The sequence below is a fragment of the Carlito syrichta genome, unplaced genomic scaffold (genome assembly GCF_000164805.1).
Source record: "Carlito syrichta isolate Samal-C Ts95f unplaced genomic scaffold, Tarsius_syrichta-2.0.1 Scaffold301610, whole genome shotgun sequence".
Taxonomy (NCBI): Eukaryota; Metazoa; Chordata; class Mammalia; order Primates; family Tarsiidae; genus Carlito; species Carlito syrichta.
The window spans coordinates 154,335-172,948 of NW_007245706.1; positions in this window are offsets into that span (position 1 = coordinate 154,335).

Below are 18,614 nucleotides of genomic sequence, written 5' to 3' on the forward strand. Positions count from 1 at the left end.
TGAAAAGAAGTAAAAGGTTGGCAGATTTAATGTTTATTATTAATTAGTTGCTTAAACTTTTTATTTGCATTCTGTAAGGAGTATTGTAAAGAGAGATTTTTTCTGACGCACATTTAGAAACGTCCTCTTAGGAGGGTCTAATTTGGGAGTTCTCATTTTTAAGATAAACTTCTCAGATAAACAGTCCTGTTCATCTGGAATATTTCACAGAAGACCATCATAATTTTAATTATCTTTAGTAAGATTTCACCATTTTCGTAAGTACTTACAGCTTTCAAAGTCTAATTCTTAAAGATGTAAAAGGCAGGTAAGGTCAAAAGTTAGGGTACTCCACTTTTTAGAAATTAAGAATTCCATTTTCACATTGAATCTTAGATCCCTAAGAGAGCTGAAATAATAGCCTAGTAGGGAAGCACCATGAGGTTGGATTGTATAATATTTTCACAGTTCATTCATTGCCCAGAAATTTTATTGAGATTGGCAGGTAACCTAGTGCTAAAACTAACACATTCCATGTCCCAGCTTATCCCAATATGGCAACCTTATTTTGAGGTGGCTAGTGCTCTATGCACCTTTTGGGTGCCCGACCCATGCCCACAAGTTAAACTATGCCTTTGGCTCTCAGATTTCTCTTGAACAACTTAACCAATGATTTCCCCTCTATCTATACATGCAAGAAGAAACAGGAGGAGAAAACCCAGACTCCTAGGCATACCTGAAATCTAGAGTTAATCTCCTCATGTAGTAACAGCCACTGATTATAACCATCATTAGTTACCTGAAAAACTGCATCCCTTTCCAGTGACTCAGTCACAGCACACTTCAAAGGATCATATGTTCTCTCATCATCCATACTAAACCTGAATTCAAAAGCCAAAATGATTGAAAGCTCAATGCCAAAAAAAGCAGAGTCTTACCCTTGGGACTCAGTGAGGAAGACAGCAGATCTGGAAATAGGTTGGTAGCACCTCTCCTGAATTCCTCAAGGAGTCTCAGGGGGCATCAGCAGTGTCCTTTGGGTCCCTTCAGGCTCACCAAAAACCATCAAAAGACAATATGACCACACATTTAGCTTAAAGATTTAACTGGCTTTCATTTGTGGCTCTATATTTGGGCAACAATTTGTTCTATAAAATAGAATGAGAGTTCTGATGACCTGAGCAGAAGAATTTGACTTTATAGACAGAAAAGGGCTGAAGAAATCAGGAACAGGGAACAAAAAGCAGATTGGTCATTTCAAACTTATTTTTCTTACAGCGTTAAAACAGAGGAACACTGGCTCAGGTTAACTGGAATCTCCTGGTTGTTTTTGGAAAACTGGCCCATTTCAAAGTTCATTATGTATACATATTTCAGAATGCCATGTTGTATACCATAAATATTATACCCTTTTTCTCTATTAAAATATAAACTAATTAATATAATTTTTAAAAATAACTTTTATTTTGCTCACGATCTTATGATCATAAATTCAGGAAGTGTCCAGCTGGACATGTCTGCCTTGGAATCTCTCATACACTTGACCCCTGCCAACCGCGTAATTGGGGCTGCCTTTATATAAAGGCTTAATGGGGATGAAAATCTTAGATGGATCACTCACACAGCAAGAAGTGGACGGAAGTTGTTTGCTGGGAGATCTGCTGGGATGTACACAGCGCATCTCCACATAGTCTCTGTGAAATTTTTGTTTCAGGATTGTCAGACTTTTTAACTGTAGGCTCAGATATTCCAGTAAACAAGAAAGAAGCTTCACTGCCATTTTTTATCTAGCCTTAGAAGTCACTCCATGTCACTTCTGCTGCATTTTCTTGGTTAATGAGAAACAGTCCCAGCCTAATTCAAGGAAAACAGGACACAGATGTCATCTCTTGGTCAAGTCAAACTATTTTCAAGTAACTATTTTTTAAAAACTATTAATTTCACAGGTTTTTATTCATGATGCCATGTGCCACGAACTGTACTAGGACTGAGCATTTATCAGTGGACAAAATATTAAAACAAACCAGAAATATGTGAAATAAAGGTGAAGGTCCTCTTTAAACTCATCTCTCTCTCATGGTTCACTCCTCCAAAGGAAACTACTTTTTTGTTGTTAAAAAATATATATATTTTGTTTTGGTAAAAAATACTTGTAAGAGATATAATGTGAGATATACCCTCAACACATTTTTAAGTGTACAATACAGTATTGTGGGCTCTGGGAACGATGCTATGCAGCAGATCCTTAGAAGTTACTCATCTTGCACAATTGCGATTTTCTGTCCCTTGATAAGCAATTTCTCATTTCCCTCTCTCCAGTCCCTTTTTTCTTCTGTGACTGGCTTATTTCACTCAACATAGCGTCCTCAAGGTTCGTTCGTAATGTCTCATATTGCATTTCTTTTTCAAGGTTAAGTAATAGTCCATTGTGTGTATAGATCACATTTTCATTATCCATTCATCCATGTGTGGACATTTAGATTGTTTCTAAATCTTGGCTATTGTGAATAGTGTTACAGTGAACATTGGTAATAACATTGCTAACGTCTCTTCAGGATGTTGATTTCCTGATTTCAGTACTTTTGGATAATTATCGAGAAGTGTGATTGCTGGATCATATGTATGATTATTAGGTTTAAACATCTGTAGAAAGTAAAATTGTGAGGTCAAGTTGTATAACTTGACACAAGCTAATCTTGTTTTGTTTTTGTGTGCATGTGTGTGTGGTATTTTTGAGACGTCCTAACAAAATAGACTTGTGAGTTCTTTTTTTTTTTTTTTTTTTTTTTTGGGTGAGTAAAGCAAGAATTTATTTAGAAGATAGGAAAGCACTCAGCCGCAGGAGGGGGCCTGAAGGGGTTTTTCTTCTCTTGAACTTTTAAAAAGTTTACTTAAGTTACCCCATGCCTAGTATTATGTTTGAAATTGTCTTCTATTCCTAAGTGTTTTTTTTCTTTTTGGCAAATATATCATATTAACGAACATGATAATTTTGTCAAATAGATTTTACAATGAAGAGTGTTTGACTATCTTCTACCTTATTTATTAACATATTTTTCTACATATTGATTGTTACATTCTTTCTTTTCTTCCTTCCATCCTTCCCTCCCCTTTCTTCCCTTCTTATTCAATGTGCTTTGACTTTTTGGTTCCACACTCTGCTAGGTGCTAGAGATATTGAGATGAATAAACCATATTCCTTGCTCTATAGGAACTCACATTTGATGGGGGAGATGGGAACTAAAAATGACAAATAGTATGGTAAATATGATTGCAGAGATGTGTGCAGAGGATATGGGAGTGCTGAAGCGAGACCAAACCTCCTCAACATCTGAGTTATTCAAGAGAGAGCAGTAAAAATTCATATTCAATTTTTATTTTTTGAGAGTAAGAGAACAAATTCAAGGTCTTAGATACATGACTGTAATACTCAAATATTTCTGGATCATATACTTCCAAATACAAATGATTTTTATAAATAATACATTCTGAGAGTAGAGTTCTTTTAACAATAATATTACCCACATTTACACGAATATCTGAAAATAAGCATTAATCTGAAATCAACATATGTCCTATATCATCAAACCACTGGAGGTCAGCTTCTTTGTAGGTAACAGATAGCAGAGTAACCTCCTGAGATAATCAGAAGTGCTAACCCACTCTAGTAATTGGATTCTCACAGCTCAATTAAAAGAGAAATAGCAAGCATATATGATCATGATTTTAAAAATATTTATGAGGATAAAAGGGCTATAATAGTGTGTTTCACTTTTAATTTAGAGCAAGCTAGAAGGAGAATTACTTTGGATTCTTTACTTCATTAGAATTTCTATGACAAAATGTGCCAACTATTTCTTTTTGGGTTTAGCCTGAGAATCAAAGCGAGGTTTGCATCTCTGATGGTTTTAAGATACTTTCTTCCCATCTTACCCCAAGAGAACTTGGTTGCTCACTGTTGTTGAGAGAAGACAGAGAACTTTCCGCTTACAGAAGACATCAGTAACTTCTACTCAAAAGAATGCCAGGTATTTAAATTGGTTCAGTTAAACAATTGGACTAAGTCTGGGAGATATTTAAGGCATCTTTTAGGTAGATAAACGCGCTGCAAGACATTTAATACAGAGGATCAATTGCTTGTAGACTGAAACACTGGGACTTTTCTGGCATTTTTAGGATGACAGAAAAGGTAAGGGAAATGTTGCTTCTACAAGCTAGTCTGTACTATATTGGGAAAAACTTGAGAGTAGATATATTAATCATATGTTTCTCTGTCTTTGAATTCCCAGCAACCAGCATAGTGCCTGACTAATGCGTGTACTCAATTAATTTTACTAAATGTGTGAAGCAATAAATGTGCAGACTGCAACATTATAATTAAAAAAAGAAATTCAGGGCCAGGCATAGTAGCTCATGCCTGTAATGGCAGCACTTTGGTAGGTTAAAATGGATAATCACTTAAGGCTAGACATTCAAGACCTGCCTGGGCAAGATACTACATAGTAAGACACCCCCCACTCCACCGCAAAAAAAAAAAGGATTTTTAAAGTTAACTTGGTTTGGTGGCACATGCCTATAGTTCCAGCTACTCAAAGAAGCTGAAGCAGGAGAATCACTTGAACCAGGAAGTTGAGGCTGCAGTGACCTATGATCACGCCACTATACTCTAGCCTGGGTGACAGAACAAGACCTTGTCTCAAAAAATAAATAAAACAAAATTATAAAAATAAACAAAATAACCAACTATAACTATACAAATCAAGCTGCCTTGTACTTGAAATTTGTAACTTCATTTTCCTTGATAGTGTTCAAAGACAGTGTCTGAACATGATTATCAGTTTAATTGTAAATCTTGGAGAAATACACGATATTCTCATGTGTTATGACTATGAGGAATATGTGAGATTTTAATAGATGCACAAAAATAGAGGTGAGGACTCTGTTGGGTGAAGAGAATTTGGTGATGAGTTACACAGTCTGCCCCCACAGTGAAGGGCAAATAAAGAAATACTGTAATGATCCACTTAATTATTTCTAAAGTATTTTTGATAGATGGATGTCTTAGCTGAGCGGATGTGAAAGTGACATTGATTCTGCACAGTGACAGACTCTTTCATTACATATTTTACAGTTCATTAGTGTGTTTTTCCCCAATATTTAGCCATCATTTCTATTACTGCTTAAAGTTATTTTGTCTTGATTTTTAAAGGGTTTTTAAAAATGTATGCAGGTTAAGTCATACATTCCATTCTAATTCTCGTAAGATCAAAGAAAGACAGAATTCTTATCATAGAAAAGCTCTGTCTCTGTCTCACCAAACTAACACTCCACATTGCTATTTGATTCTCCTTTTAGCAAAGCATTCGTTCTAGTTAATTTTTGCATCAGCCATTGCCAGATAACCAAATTCGCTTTTCATGGGAACACTGAAATCAAAATGTTAATAAGGACTTAGGGAATTAGCCTTAGCTGCTTGTACATTTTACAAAATGAGAATGCTCTTTGGGGAACTGCCACGTCCATGATATTTACTGTGAACTTGGTGTTCAATTCTCCTGGGGTTTCCCCCTACCCCTTCTTATTCTTTTATTCTAAAACACATTATCCATTAAAAATGATTAAATTGTCCTTTCTGGAATATTTTCTTCTCTTTGGTTAGGGGCCTTTTTTGTTGTTCAATTTTTTTTAAACCAAAGGCATTTATTTGAGCTTTTATTTTAGCTATAATTATAGCTAAATAGGAGAACTATGTGGAATGATAGTTTTTCATTTATTAATTGATTTTCTATAAATATCAACTGAGCTCTATAAATTGTGGTCTGTTTACTGCCTTCTTTTAAAATTTAAGAATATTATTTCTACTTTATTTATACAGGAAAGCTATGTCACAGTAGGTTTTAGTGACATAGGGTCCTTAAACACTTATTTTGCAACTAAAATGAGGTAGGCTCTATGCTGAAACTGGGGCATGAAATAAATTAAACCTGCTACTACCTCAAAGAGTATAGTGATATAGAATGAAAATATATCACATGTGGATTCTATCATGGGTATTAGAAAATCCAACTCAAGCTGGTGATTTGTTAATTCAAGTGCCAAGAAGCTCAAAGATGAGAACTTCTGCACAGCTTAATCTTGACTTTCATTCAGCTTTTTAAATCATTCTTTAGACTCTTTTCTTCTTCTGTGTGCCAGCTTTATCCTTGGGCTATCTTTTCCTGTAGTTATAGGCAAACCAAGGATCACATGCTTCCTCCATCCTCAACCACTGGTCAAAATTTTGAACTTTATTTGATAGGACTACTTCTGAGCCAACTGTGGCTAAGGAGGTTTTTTGTTTGATTTGGCTTAAACATTTTTCCGTCCTTTACCAAACCAATCACGGTGACATAGGAAGGTGAATAGATTTACTGATGTGTGCCTTTGAGCAGAGGACAGAGTCAATCTTCTCCAAACCACAGTTACTATACAACAGAGGATAATGATTACCTCAAGGGAAATTCAGGTGCTGTTACAAAGGAGAATGAGGAGAAATTAATTTTGGTAAGGTAACCAATGACTTTGTGACTGGGTCTCCATAAATAGCATTGGCTCTCTACCTATTCCCACTTTACGTTCAGACTCAGCATGTTATTATTACAGTAGACTGACCACAAAAATGGCCCTATTTGTTCCACAACTCCAATAATATGACTTTGTAGGTCATCCATGAAGAGGTAGAGTCTATCCCTTCATCCTTTATATCTGGGCTAGGCTGGTGCTTCGATTTGATAAAGCAATGTGTTGAAAATGACCTTGTGTAAGTTTCAAGCTTTGCCCCTGAGAGACTTTGTGTGTTAACTCTTGAACACCTTCTGGCATCCTGTGAACCTTGTGCAGTCAGTTTGAGGATGGGAGAGCACAGAAAAGAGAGGCAAGGCCTCCCAATTCAGGTCATCTTAGGCCAGTCAATGACCCAGAATTTGATTACAGACACATAAATGAGTCCAATCAAGACCAGGAGGGTCTTGTGAGGAGGTGAGTGGAAGGGTGATATAGGCCAACTGCTTGGTCATCATTCTGAAATCCAATAAATTTTTAAAATCAAAAGGATTTTTACTAATTTTTTGTAAACCAATTTGCCAGCAAAACCAAATCTGAACTTAAGTTTTCTTGCCCACTTTTTTTTTTAATCCCAACTAGTGTACACATTAATACTTTTTTGCTGAAAAATATGTGTCTGGTCTCAGGGTACTGCCCTAGATTCCACCGGGGATTTTATAAAATATATTTTATATGCAAAGTTTTAGCTTTCTAAATGACAAAAGAAAAAAAAAAACCTCAAGTCCAAACCAAACAAAAACCTACCCAAATCTTGAAATATATCTGGCACAAAAATTTGGGGATCTGAAAATTCATTTTGACAGAAACAATTTTTAGCCATCATTTTTGTGTTTGCCTTTTTCAATCCTACTCACAAAGAATCTCTTTTCACTGTGCTTTATTTTCTCCTTCCTCCTCCATAGTCCCTCTCTTCCAAACTCTCAATGTCTCGTTTCAGCTTCCTTCCCACTCTGGGGGTTTGCCTCCCTCCATCTCTTTCCTTACATAGTACTTTTAAATCTTTTCAGCTTCCTGGTTTGCACTTTTATATATCACTAAGCTCAGTGAATTGAAAGACCCTCCCTGACATCTGTCCTCTTTTGAAGAGAAGTAAAGACTAGAGATCAAGGTTAAATTTTGACCAAGGTTCTCCTTTTTACATAGACAAATGAGGATAATAATATACTACTGGTGTTCTGACAGGAGTGTAATAACAAGGTTAAACTGAGGTACAAAGTCAGGGTGGGGAAGGGTTGTTAGAGAAGAAGCTTGTAGAGAAAGCCAAGTCTAGCAGAGCTGTCTCTTATGTAAGTGCACTCTGAACCTACAACTCGGGGAGGGAAATTCAGAAATACCTAGTCTAAGTAGAGAAAGCTTGGGAAAAGCTGTGCATACCCTGAGAAAAATTATACAATTTGATATGGTTTATGAGACTAGCCTATGTTGGGAGATAAGGAAGAGGTAGGCATAGGCCAGTCATGAACTTTCTCCTAAAGAACAACCTACTCTCAAAAATGTGGAGGACAATCAGTGGGAAAGAAATCAAGAGGAATTTTAAAATATATAGCAAATAAGATAGGATGTAAGAAATATTAAGTCACTACGAGGAAGCTAACAAAACAGATAGAGTGGCATATCTCTGCTATGAAGATGAACACAATTTTTAAAAAGTCAACTATATGAGGAAAGACAGCCCATGAAACAGAGACTAAACGGAAGTCCTTATACCCAAGAAACAGTTAACAGAGCAATCAAAATGAATAATGGTTTTGCATTTGAAGATATGTGCAATTAACATAATGGAAACAGCTAAAAACAATAACTAAAAATAATAATATAAGCTATATCACATCATTTATTACATATCAGACACTGTTCTAAGGGTTTTGCATATTTTATTTAATTATTTTTTGTAATAGTCAAATAAGAATTAGTAACCTTCCCTATTTCACAGAAAAGAAAATTGAGCTACAGCTCTTTTATAAAACTTACTCAAAATCACATGGTTGGTAAGTAGTAGACCCTAAGTTTGACCCAAGTAGTAGATTAAAAGCACACTTACTAACCAACTGTACCACAGATATAGAAGATGGCACATAGAAACCCCATTTAAATGCAACACAAGTGGATGAAAAAATTTGTATGAGAAAATAAAGGTTAAGGAAAAGAAAAATAGACATAGAAGTTCCAGCATTTAAGAGAAGCTTTACCTAGAAGGTTTAGCAATAGCAACATGGAAGCAATATTTAAATGCATGATAACTGAGAATTTTTTAGAATGAAAAAAGATAAGATTTTTCAATTGTAAGGGCCACTAAGTGCTAAATGAGACAACTTTAAGCAATAGAAATTAGGTATAGTATTTTAAGGGGATTGCCATGATACCTTTTTTTTCATAAAGATCAATCCATGGGCAATGATAAGTATGAATTAGCAGCACATCTACACTAAGGAAGTAGAAATGTGGAAGAAGCAATAATCACAATCAGAAAATGGATCCTGAGACTAATAATCATGGTGAAATACTAAAGCCAAATCATTCATCAAAAAGTCTAACAACATTTAAAAAAACCCTAATGAAGTACAACTACCACCTATGACACTTGCTAATACCAGGCCTCCAATAAATAATAGATAAAACAACATAATCGCATAGCAGAGTTGGGTTGCAAAAGTTCATAAAAACATGAATCAAAATATGAAATATTCTTATCTGACAAGACTATGAAAAATATAATTCTTTTATAGCAGTGTATCTCAAAGTTTATTTTATATAACACCAGTTCTACAAGATATTTAGTGAAAAATGAAAAGATTCATAATTTTGTAAGTTCAAGAAAACTCTAAAAACATGTCTTGCCGTTAGAGCTCCAAATCATACATTAGCAAATCAAAGAGTCTTAGAAGGCCTTCAGTAACAAAACCTGCTGAATTTTTAAAATATGAAACTCTTTCCTCCAGGATTATTTTGTTATATCCCATGAAACTAATATAGTTGGAGACATACTGCTCTTGAGACTTATGTTTATGCATTTATAGGAATCCAACTTAGTTATTCCTCTGATATACATTCAAAAGTATAAATATAGCTATAAAGTATTGTTATGCTTTTCTAACACGTCTATTTTATGGGAAAGGAGAAAATAAGGACCAGGGGAAATTTAAGTAGAAACAAAACTCAGTTTAAGTATTGAATAGTAGTACTCAAAAGATGAGTAATAAGCATTAGTATATAAATTCTATAATAAGGCATTTATCCTCTTTAATAATCAAGTAAAGTAAAATATGATGATTGCTTAAACCAGTATCTATATAGATAAATGAGCAGCTCGCTCTGTCCACCTCCTTTTTGGCCTGCTGCAATTAAGGAGAAAAGGCTGACTATTGTAAAAAATAAATAAAAAGTCCTAAATCTCACTGCCACAATAGAAGTTAATATGATGCTCACATATCTGTCTTATGTGGATTTGGTGACTCTCTTCTATATTGTGAGTTGCGACCCAGGCTACTTCCAGATTATGGCTTCAAGGTCATTTTAGCATCATATAGAGATAGAAGATGGTGTGAAGAGTGCAAGAGCAGAAACATCAGACTCAACTACCTCAGAATGGAAGTTAACACACCTCATTTCTACACACGCTCCATTGACCAGAACAGGAAAGATGATTGAATAGAGATGTAGAGAATGCATTCATAGTTAGGATTGTTGTGTCTTCTTGATATATTAACCCTTTTATCATTATTGTTTCTCTTTATTGCTGGTAATATTCTTTGTCTTGCAGCTCACTTTAATACAACCTTTTCAACTTCCTTCTGATTAATGTTTCCTGGTAGATCTTTTCCTTGTAACTTGCCGGAGTCTCGATATTTAAATCTCATGCTATTACCTCTTGCTTGGATTACTATAAATTATTTGATGACACTAGGCTAGCTCATTTTCAATCTGTTTCCCAGAATGATCTTTTCAAAATTCAAATATGATCTTATTATTCTGACGTTTAGAAGCCATCCTTGGCACTTTGCTGTTCTCAGAATCAAGTTCATACACCTTACCCTTGCTTAGAAGTCCAAAGATGATGTGTCCTCTACCGACATTTCCACTATCATTATCTGGCATTCCTCCCCTCACACTTCATACTGCATACATACCGAACATTTTTAAGTTTCAATATCACCTCTTAATTGTCACCCATGGTTCATTCTTCATCCTGCCTTATTCTTCTAATGGCTAGTGTCTTTCTATATTTGTCTCAGATATTACATCATCTAGAACTCTACTTTGACCCTCTCATAATCTTTGAATTGTGGTTCTCTTCCTATATGTTCCCATTGTATTGTCTATCTCCCTTATCACAACACTTATGAAATGGTGTTAAACTTATTTGATAAATTGGCACATTCATCACCAGATGTTCAGCTCTCTGAAAGTTGGGATGTGCCCATTCAGTTCAACTGTTGTACCTCCAAGCACTTATCACAGAATCTGTCAAAGACCAGGCATGGTTGCTCACACCTGGGATCCAGCAACTTGGGAGGCTGAAGTGGGATAACTGCTTGAGACCAAGACTTTGAGATAAGTCTGGGTAACATAGTGAGACACTCTTTATTTAAAAAAAAAAAAATCTTGCTCATTTGTTTAAGCTCTTTGTAGGTTCTGGATGTTAGTCCTTTGTTGGAGGTATAGTTTATGACTATTTTCTCCCATTCTGCAGGTTGCCTATTTACTCTGTTGATTATTTCTTTTGCTATAAAGAAGTATTTTTAGTATGTCTCACTTTTTTATTTTTGCTAAATAACACCATTAAAAAGTAGTCAAATGACATGAACAGATATCTCTGAAAAGAAGATATACAGATGGCCAAGAAATACATGAAAAATGCTCAACATCACTAATAATCAGGGAAATGCAAAATAAAACTAGAGTAAAATATTATACCAGTCAGAATGGCTATTATTAAATAATCAGAAAACAATAGATGTTAGTTCAAATGTGGTGAAAAGGGAACATTTATACACCGTTAATGGGAATATAAATTAGTACAACCTCTGTAGAAATCAGCATGGAGATTTCTCAAAGAGCTAAAAGTAGATCTACCAGCAATCTCACTACTTGATATCCACCCAAGGAAAGAGAGATCGTTATACAAAAAAGGCACATGCACTTGCATATTATTGGCAGCACAATTCACAATTGTGAAGATGTAAAATCAACTTAAATGCCCTTGAACTGATTCGTGGATAGTAAAAATGTTATATATATATACATACATATATATCATATTCATACATATATAATGAAACACTATTCAGTCATGAGAAAGAACAAAATAATGTCTTTTGCAGCAACTTGGGTGGAATTGCTAAGGGTCTGCAAAGGCATAGAGAATAGTATAATGGACATTGGAGAATCAGAAGGGAGATAATAGGAAGGGGAAGAGGGATGAAAAATCACTTACCGGGTACAATGTCCACCAATGGGAGTGGCAGCTACACTTAAAGCCCAGAACTCTACACTACCATGCAAACCAGCACATAACCCAAAAACCATTTGTACCCCTAAAGCTATTAAAATATATATTTTTTAATTTGCCGGTCATGGCTCTCGCCAGTAGTCCTAGCTACTCAGGAGGCTAAAGTGGGAGGATCACTTGAGCCTTGAATTACGAGGCCTCGATCATCAGCTATGATCATGCCACTGTACTGCAGCCTAGGTGACAGAGAAAGACCCCATCTCTTTAAAAAAAAAGAGAGAAAAAGAGAACCTGTTGAACAACTAATACTTGTTGACAGTCTCCAGTTTTTTTGGCCTAGAAATGTCTTCAAGGTGTTGGGGCTCATTCCACCTTAAATACTCCTAGAATACATAACTCTTGAGTTTGATAAATCTCTTTGTAGTTCCTTCATTGCTTATGTGGCTGTAAATTAACAATTAAGGCTTGCTCTTAGCCCAGAATCCTGTTTCAGCAAAATTTGCTCAGGAATTTCCATTAACACAAAAATATTTTCTTTATATCCCACAATTATCTTTGTAAGATTCATCCATTTCATTGCATGCTACTGTAATTCATGAATAAGTATTATACAATTTATTTATCATACTGTTGGTGGACATGTTTAGGTGCCCATGTGCATGCTTTTCTGTTAAGATCTGGGAATAGAATTGCTGCATCATAGTTAACTCTTGTGAGTAACACAAGAAATGTTTTCCAGAGTAGTTATACCAAATTACATTCCCATCACCAGTATGTGAGATTCTAGTTACTCCATGCCTTATCAAAACTTGAGATTGTCAATTATTTTACCACTTTATCATTCTGGTGGGTATGATGTGGTATTTCACTGGAGTTTTCAATTGCATGTCTCTTATGATGCTATGCCCCCCTATATATGCATATTGGTCTTTTGGATACCCCTTGTATATTTTTTTAAAATTCAAGATACAGAATACAAAAATCTCCCTCATACTTCTCCTTTATAGCCACATCCTCCCCATCACTTTTCACCATCCTTAACCCCTAGCAATCACTAATCTCTTCTTCATCTATTTTAGCATTTTGAAAATTATACACATATATGGAATCAAACAACATGTGACCTTTAGAGAATGCCTTTTCCCACAAACCTATTGTTTTATTCTCAGGAGATTGGTTTTTTTCATAACTACTTTTTATTGTGTCAGCGTATAAAAAAACTGGTTTGAGATGATGCTATATATTTTTTCATAGACTGCTTGTACTTTCCTCTGCTAGGTACCTAGCATCCTAGCACTCTGAACTCTTCTTGGGTAAATTTTAGGATTTGAGATACTTACAAACTGAGTGCACGCACTAGGAGGGTCTACATATCTCCTGGTTCACACTGCTTACTTGCAACCTCTCAGGATTCCAACCCAGAGTTTAGAGGATGGAGCAGATTCACTATTGCTCCTTCCCTTGGGGGGGTCTCAGGACCCCAATTCCTACTTTCCTTAGTCTCTAAACTGTCCTCTCTGGAATTACCTAACATCCCCAAATAAAAAGAATCTCCAAGCTTCCCTAAGCCTCTTTCCCTCATTGGATTCTAACCTAGTAATTTTTCTCTATTGTGTTAATTTTTCACGTCTTCAGTCAAGTGACTTTTATCTATTTTTGTTTAGATTATCTTCGGCAGTGTATGGGTCTGTCTGTTGTTACTGGAAATAAATGTTTCCCACAAATATATTTTATCTGATCCATACAGTGTTTAAAATACTTTGCGTTTTGTTTTGTTTTGCTTTGGTTTTTTGAGTTAGAGTCTCACTCTGTCGCCCAGACTGGAGTGCAGTGGCCGCTCCCGGCCACTGCAGCCTCGACCTTCTTGGTTCCGGCAATCCTTCCGCTCAGCCTTCCAAGTAGCTGGAACTACAGGCACGCCCTACCATACCTGGCTAATTTCTTGATTTATTGTAGAGATGAGGGCTCGCCAAGTTGCCCTGGTGGGTCTCGAACCCGTGGGCTCAGGCAGTCCACTAACCTCAGTCTCCCAAGGCGCGGGATTACAGGCTGAGCCACCGAGCCCGGCTATTTTGCATTTTGAATAAAAAATTGTAATATCTGACTTTTATTGATATCTACATTCAAGTAAGATAGAAACTTGGTAGAATGGTTAGGGGATACTGTCCCTTTAGTAAAAGAACTTAACTTGGGTAGTCCTTCACTACCCCTATTGACTGTATCCAGCCACCACATATATATAAGTAACATGTGTGCCCGATCCTATAACAGTTCTTAGTAAAATAAATGCTTTTATATTTAATATGACTTTTTTGTTCCTATAATCTTGTTAATTAAAAATATCTTAACACTCTAAATTATGTTCATTTTCATTCTTTTCTTTTATAGTTTAGAAGCACCAGTTTGGGGTACAAAACCATGTTCTTTGTACTATTCCCATTAAGTGACAGACTTTCTGATTCAGCTTATTCCAAAAATGTCTGTCTTGTCTCCTTAGGACATAATCTATTACGATAATAACTCTGAGCCCACTAAGGATATTTAGTTACAATCAGCCCTTATCATTATTGCTGAAAAAGGAAAATTAAAAAGCATCATCGGTAATTATTATAAGAGACTGGTTATTAAAAGTCCCTGCACTTCCCTTGATTCACATGGTAAATTTACTTCTCAGAATCTATTTTTCCACTGCTTAACTTAGTAATAACAATTGCTCCTCCCGTACTAAACAAAGTATAAGTAAACAGGAAAACATGAGACATGTTAGAACTTATTTAAGATCAAAATTATTATGCAAATTTTACTACTGTTGATTTTTTAAAATCATGCATTGAGAAACTTACTGTTGCCCATGTGTTGTGCTATTTTATGCCCATATATAGCCTCAAAGTTACAGAAGAGTACATTGGTTCTCAAGGACATTAAATTTTATCTGGGAAGAGAGATAACATAGAAAGCAGTATAAAATATACATAGAATACTTTTGTATATGTAAAATGACACTATAAAAAGAAGTATATTATGCCACTAGAAAGCCAATTAGATGAGCAACAGAAAGTTGAGGATTTTGAACAATAAAGCCTCTTGGAAAAGATTCCCAAGTCAATTTTAAAGAAAGTTTAGACATAAATTTACAGGCTAGCAAGAAGTTATTCCAGCAAGTGGCATTTAAAAAAAAAAAAAAGCTTTTCTTTTCAAGGGCCCAGTCAGCTCCCCCATCCCCCACTTTTTTTTTTCAAAAATTTTAATGGGGATTTTGTATTATGCTGAGATGGAGTTGGCATTTTTGGAATGCTCTAGAATATGTAAACAATCAAGTATTAGTATAGAAATAGGAAATGTGTGAGAATCACATGGAGAGATAGTCATCTCCAGGCTCAGTTCAGTCTTGCTATCTTCCCTCACTGCATTCAACATAAATATTACACTTTCTGTAGGAGGCAGTTCGGCATGCAGATTCTGACCTTAAGGAGCCTACAATTGCCATTAGAGGCTTAGGCACCCAAGTGAGAAGTTAAACCACAAGCAGTAGTTACCTAGCCGTTCAAGCAATGTCACAAGGCAATAGATTAAAAAAATATCAAAAATATTCATTCTGACAAGCCCCAGCAAAGTCCATAGGAGGTGGAGTCCTTAGGGGCTGACTTGGAAGAAAAGGGCTTCATGAAAGAGATGTAACTTAGAACTAGTTCAGCACAGAGACCACGGAGATCCTCTAATCCTACTGGATGAATCCCTTCGATAACATGACTAATAAGTGGCTCTTATTTTTTTTATCTTCACCAGTAATAGAGAATTCACTTTCATTAGGCATCCACTTCAAATTCTTAGAAATAATGTCCTTTCTCATATTAAGTTCAAAATCAGCCTCCTTATTAAATTTAATAGTACCATTCAGAGGTTCCCAGACCCTGTGCTCCGGGCATCCTCCAGAACTCCAGTGTATGCCAGGTATGTTGGCTTATGTATTTCCTTAGCACTCCAAGACGTTCTGCGTGGATTGAAGTATCCACAGTTCCAGAAGTATGGTTATGAGAAACTTCCTGTGTTTATCCCAGTGTCATAAATACTAACGCCTCTTATGTGTGCTTGGCTGTGCAAAAAATTGTGAAGCATAGTGTGATGGCGAAGAGATCAAATTTCTGGAATCAGACAGACCCAGGTTACAATCTTGACTCTGCCAGTTATTAGTTCTTTCCTTGAGAAAGAGACTGCATCTTTTTAAACCTCAATTTCTCCATTGTAAAACTGGTGCAATAACTCTGCCTCCCTTATAGGGTTGCTATACAAATTAAAGATGATAACAAAATAGCACTAAAAAATATTATTGTTAGTCCTGTTTCTGCCCCTTTCAATGATGTAGAATTCATCTTCTATTTTATAAACTTGAAATTACTTAGAGCTAGTTTTTGTTTCCTATAAGTTTCCTCTTCTGTCTAAGTACCCCAAATTCTCTCAATATTCCCTTGTCAACAGAAGTTCAAGTTCCTTCAACATCTTAGTTGCTCTCTTCCTGACACCCCAGAGTGTCTGTATACTCTTTTTTGTTTATATAGTACTAAAAACTGAATGTATCCCTGTAAATTGGCTTGATAAGCTAGTCCTTGAAGAGTGGTCAGAATAGGAGGAGGGGTATTTGTAATAGAGAACAGTGTAGTGAGCAAAAGAGAGAAACCATAATGCTTATCTCATGCTTGTCAACCAAAGGGCCTAACTGGCTAAGAGAGACCCATATGGAGGAGAAAAGAGTTTAAAGGGGCTGGATTGTAAAGTCCCTGGAACCACATGACTATGGATTATATTCAATGTAAAGACAAACCAACAAAATAGTCATAGATTGATCCACCACTTGAAAGCCAGCAATGTAACATTTATGTGAGCAATTCACAAGGAATAAAATGTCACAAATACTGTCTTTCTTTTGCTCTCCTTAGATGGAAACAGTCAATAAACTTAGAATTGTTCGAAAGGGATGCTGAAAAACTGGAGATGAACCGCAAACGACACATTCTTTGGGCTTTCAGTGGCTGCTGGCCACGCTGGTTGAAAGAGGGTGGTGACAGTTATCTTGTCCTATCCTGGGAGTCACAACTCAGGAGATTCAAACTTCAGATTTCCTTTATTCCTGACCCTCTTTTCTTCTTGCCTTCTGGTCTTTCTTCCATTCCTTCAATATATCATAATGCTTAGTTAGTGCCCCAACTCTACTGAGTACTAGTTTTGCCACTTTGGGCAAATGACTCTACTTCTTTGTAACTTAGTTTCCTCCTCTGTAAAAATGAGGAGTTTTACAGTATTTTACAAATAAATTTTATCCATTAGGGAGTCAATCTATCTTCATTGCTTAGAAGAGAGCCTGCCAGTAATAAATGCTGTTTATGAGGGAGAACATCCCCCAAAACTGGAATTTATTAAAAAGTGTATTTATTCTTATATGTTTAAACTTCAGTCATCTTCAAAGTACTCTTCATCTGATACAATGCACCTATTGAGATGCTTTTTTCACTACTCAAGACAATTTTTGAACGTGTCAATGTTGATGCCTTTTAGTGCTTCTGCTGTTTTTTATTTCACCTCTTTCACGTCAGCAAAACATTTTTCTTTGAGGAACTGGGAAACAACAAGAAAGTTGCGTGGGGCTCTGGCCCCAAGTTAATAAGGAGTAAATGAGGATGGGGCACAGGGGTTATGCCGGTTTTGGTCAAAAACTGCAGAACACAGTGCTGTGGGGGCAACTGCTTTTCATGGTGAAAGAACCAGTCACCTGTTTGCCACAACTCAGAATGTTTCTCCTGCAACTCCTGACACAACATTCTCAAAACTCCCAGATAAAAATTTTGGTTGGCTGTTTGATCCAGAGGAACAAATTGCAAGTGTACTATAGAGGCTCACCCTCCAAAAGATAATTTTGGGGTTTTTTTGGGGGGGGGTCCCCTTGTATGTTCATTGCTGTTATTTTCAATATTACTGTTCAAACATTCAATAGACACTGGATACTGCCTAAGCACAGGGCATACATGGGTGAACAGGACAATCTCTTACCCTCAGTGGTCACATTTCCCCTGATTTTGTGGGAAAGGCAAAGACTTTGGAATCTGACTCCCGGATGCAATTTTAGAAGCTACTATTTGTCTTTGTAACCTTGGCTGAGACTCTTAATCTCTCTGAGCCTGTTTCCTCATCTGTATATAATGAAGATTAATTTTTTAAAATCTACTTGAAAAAAATTGTTTTGGTTATAAGATAAGAAAAAATATGCAAACCGTCAGGCACACCGTTGGAACCAAATACCGGGGATACCAAAAAATGTACACACATTTTAAGAGAGGTTCGCTGTAGTCAGAAGTGTCTGGAGGCTGACAGTAACCGCTTTGAGCACCTCGTGTAATTATAGAAATCAAACGTGATTTGTATTCGTCTTTTGCTATCGGTATGTATTGAGTACTATAACTTCAATACAGCTTTTTCTTGCTTTCTTTCTTAAAACGTATACATTTGTTGGCACCCTCTGAATACACTCCTTTCCTCCCACAGTCTTGTGGCCATACCTGAAAGAGTCCACTCTGAGCTTAGAAGCCAGCGC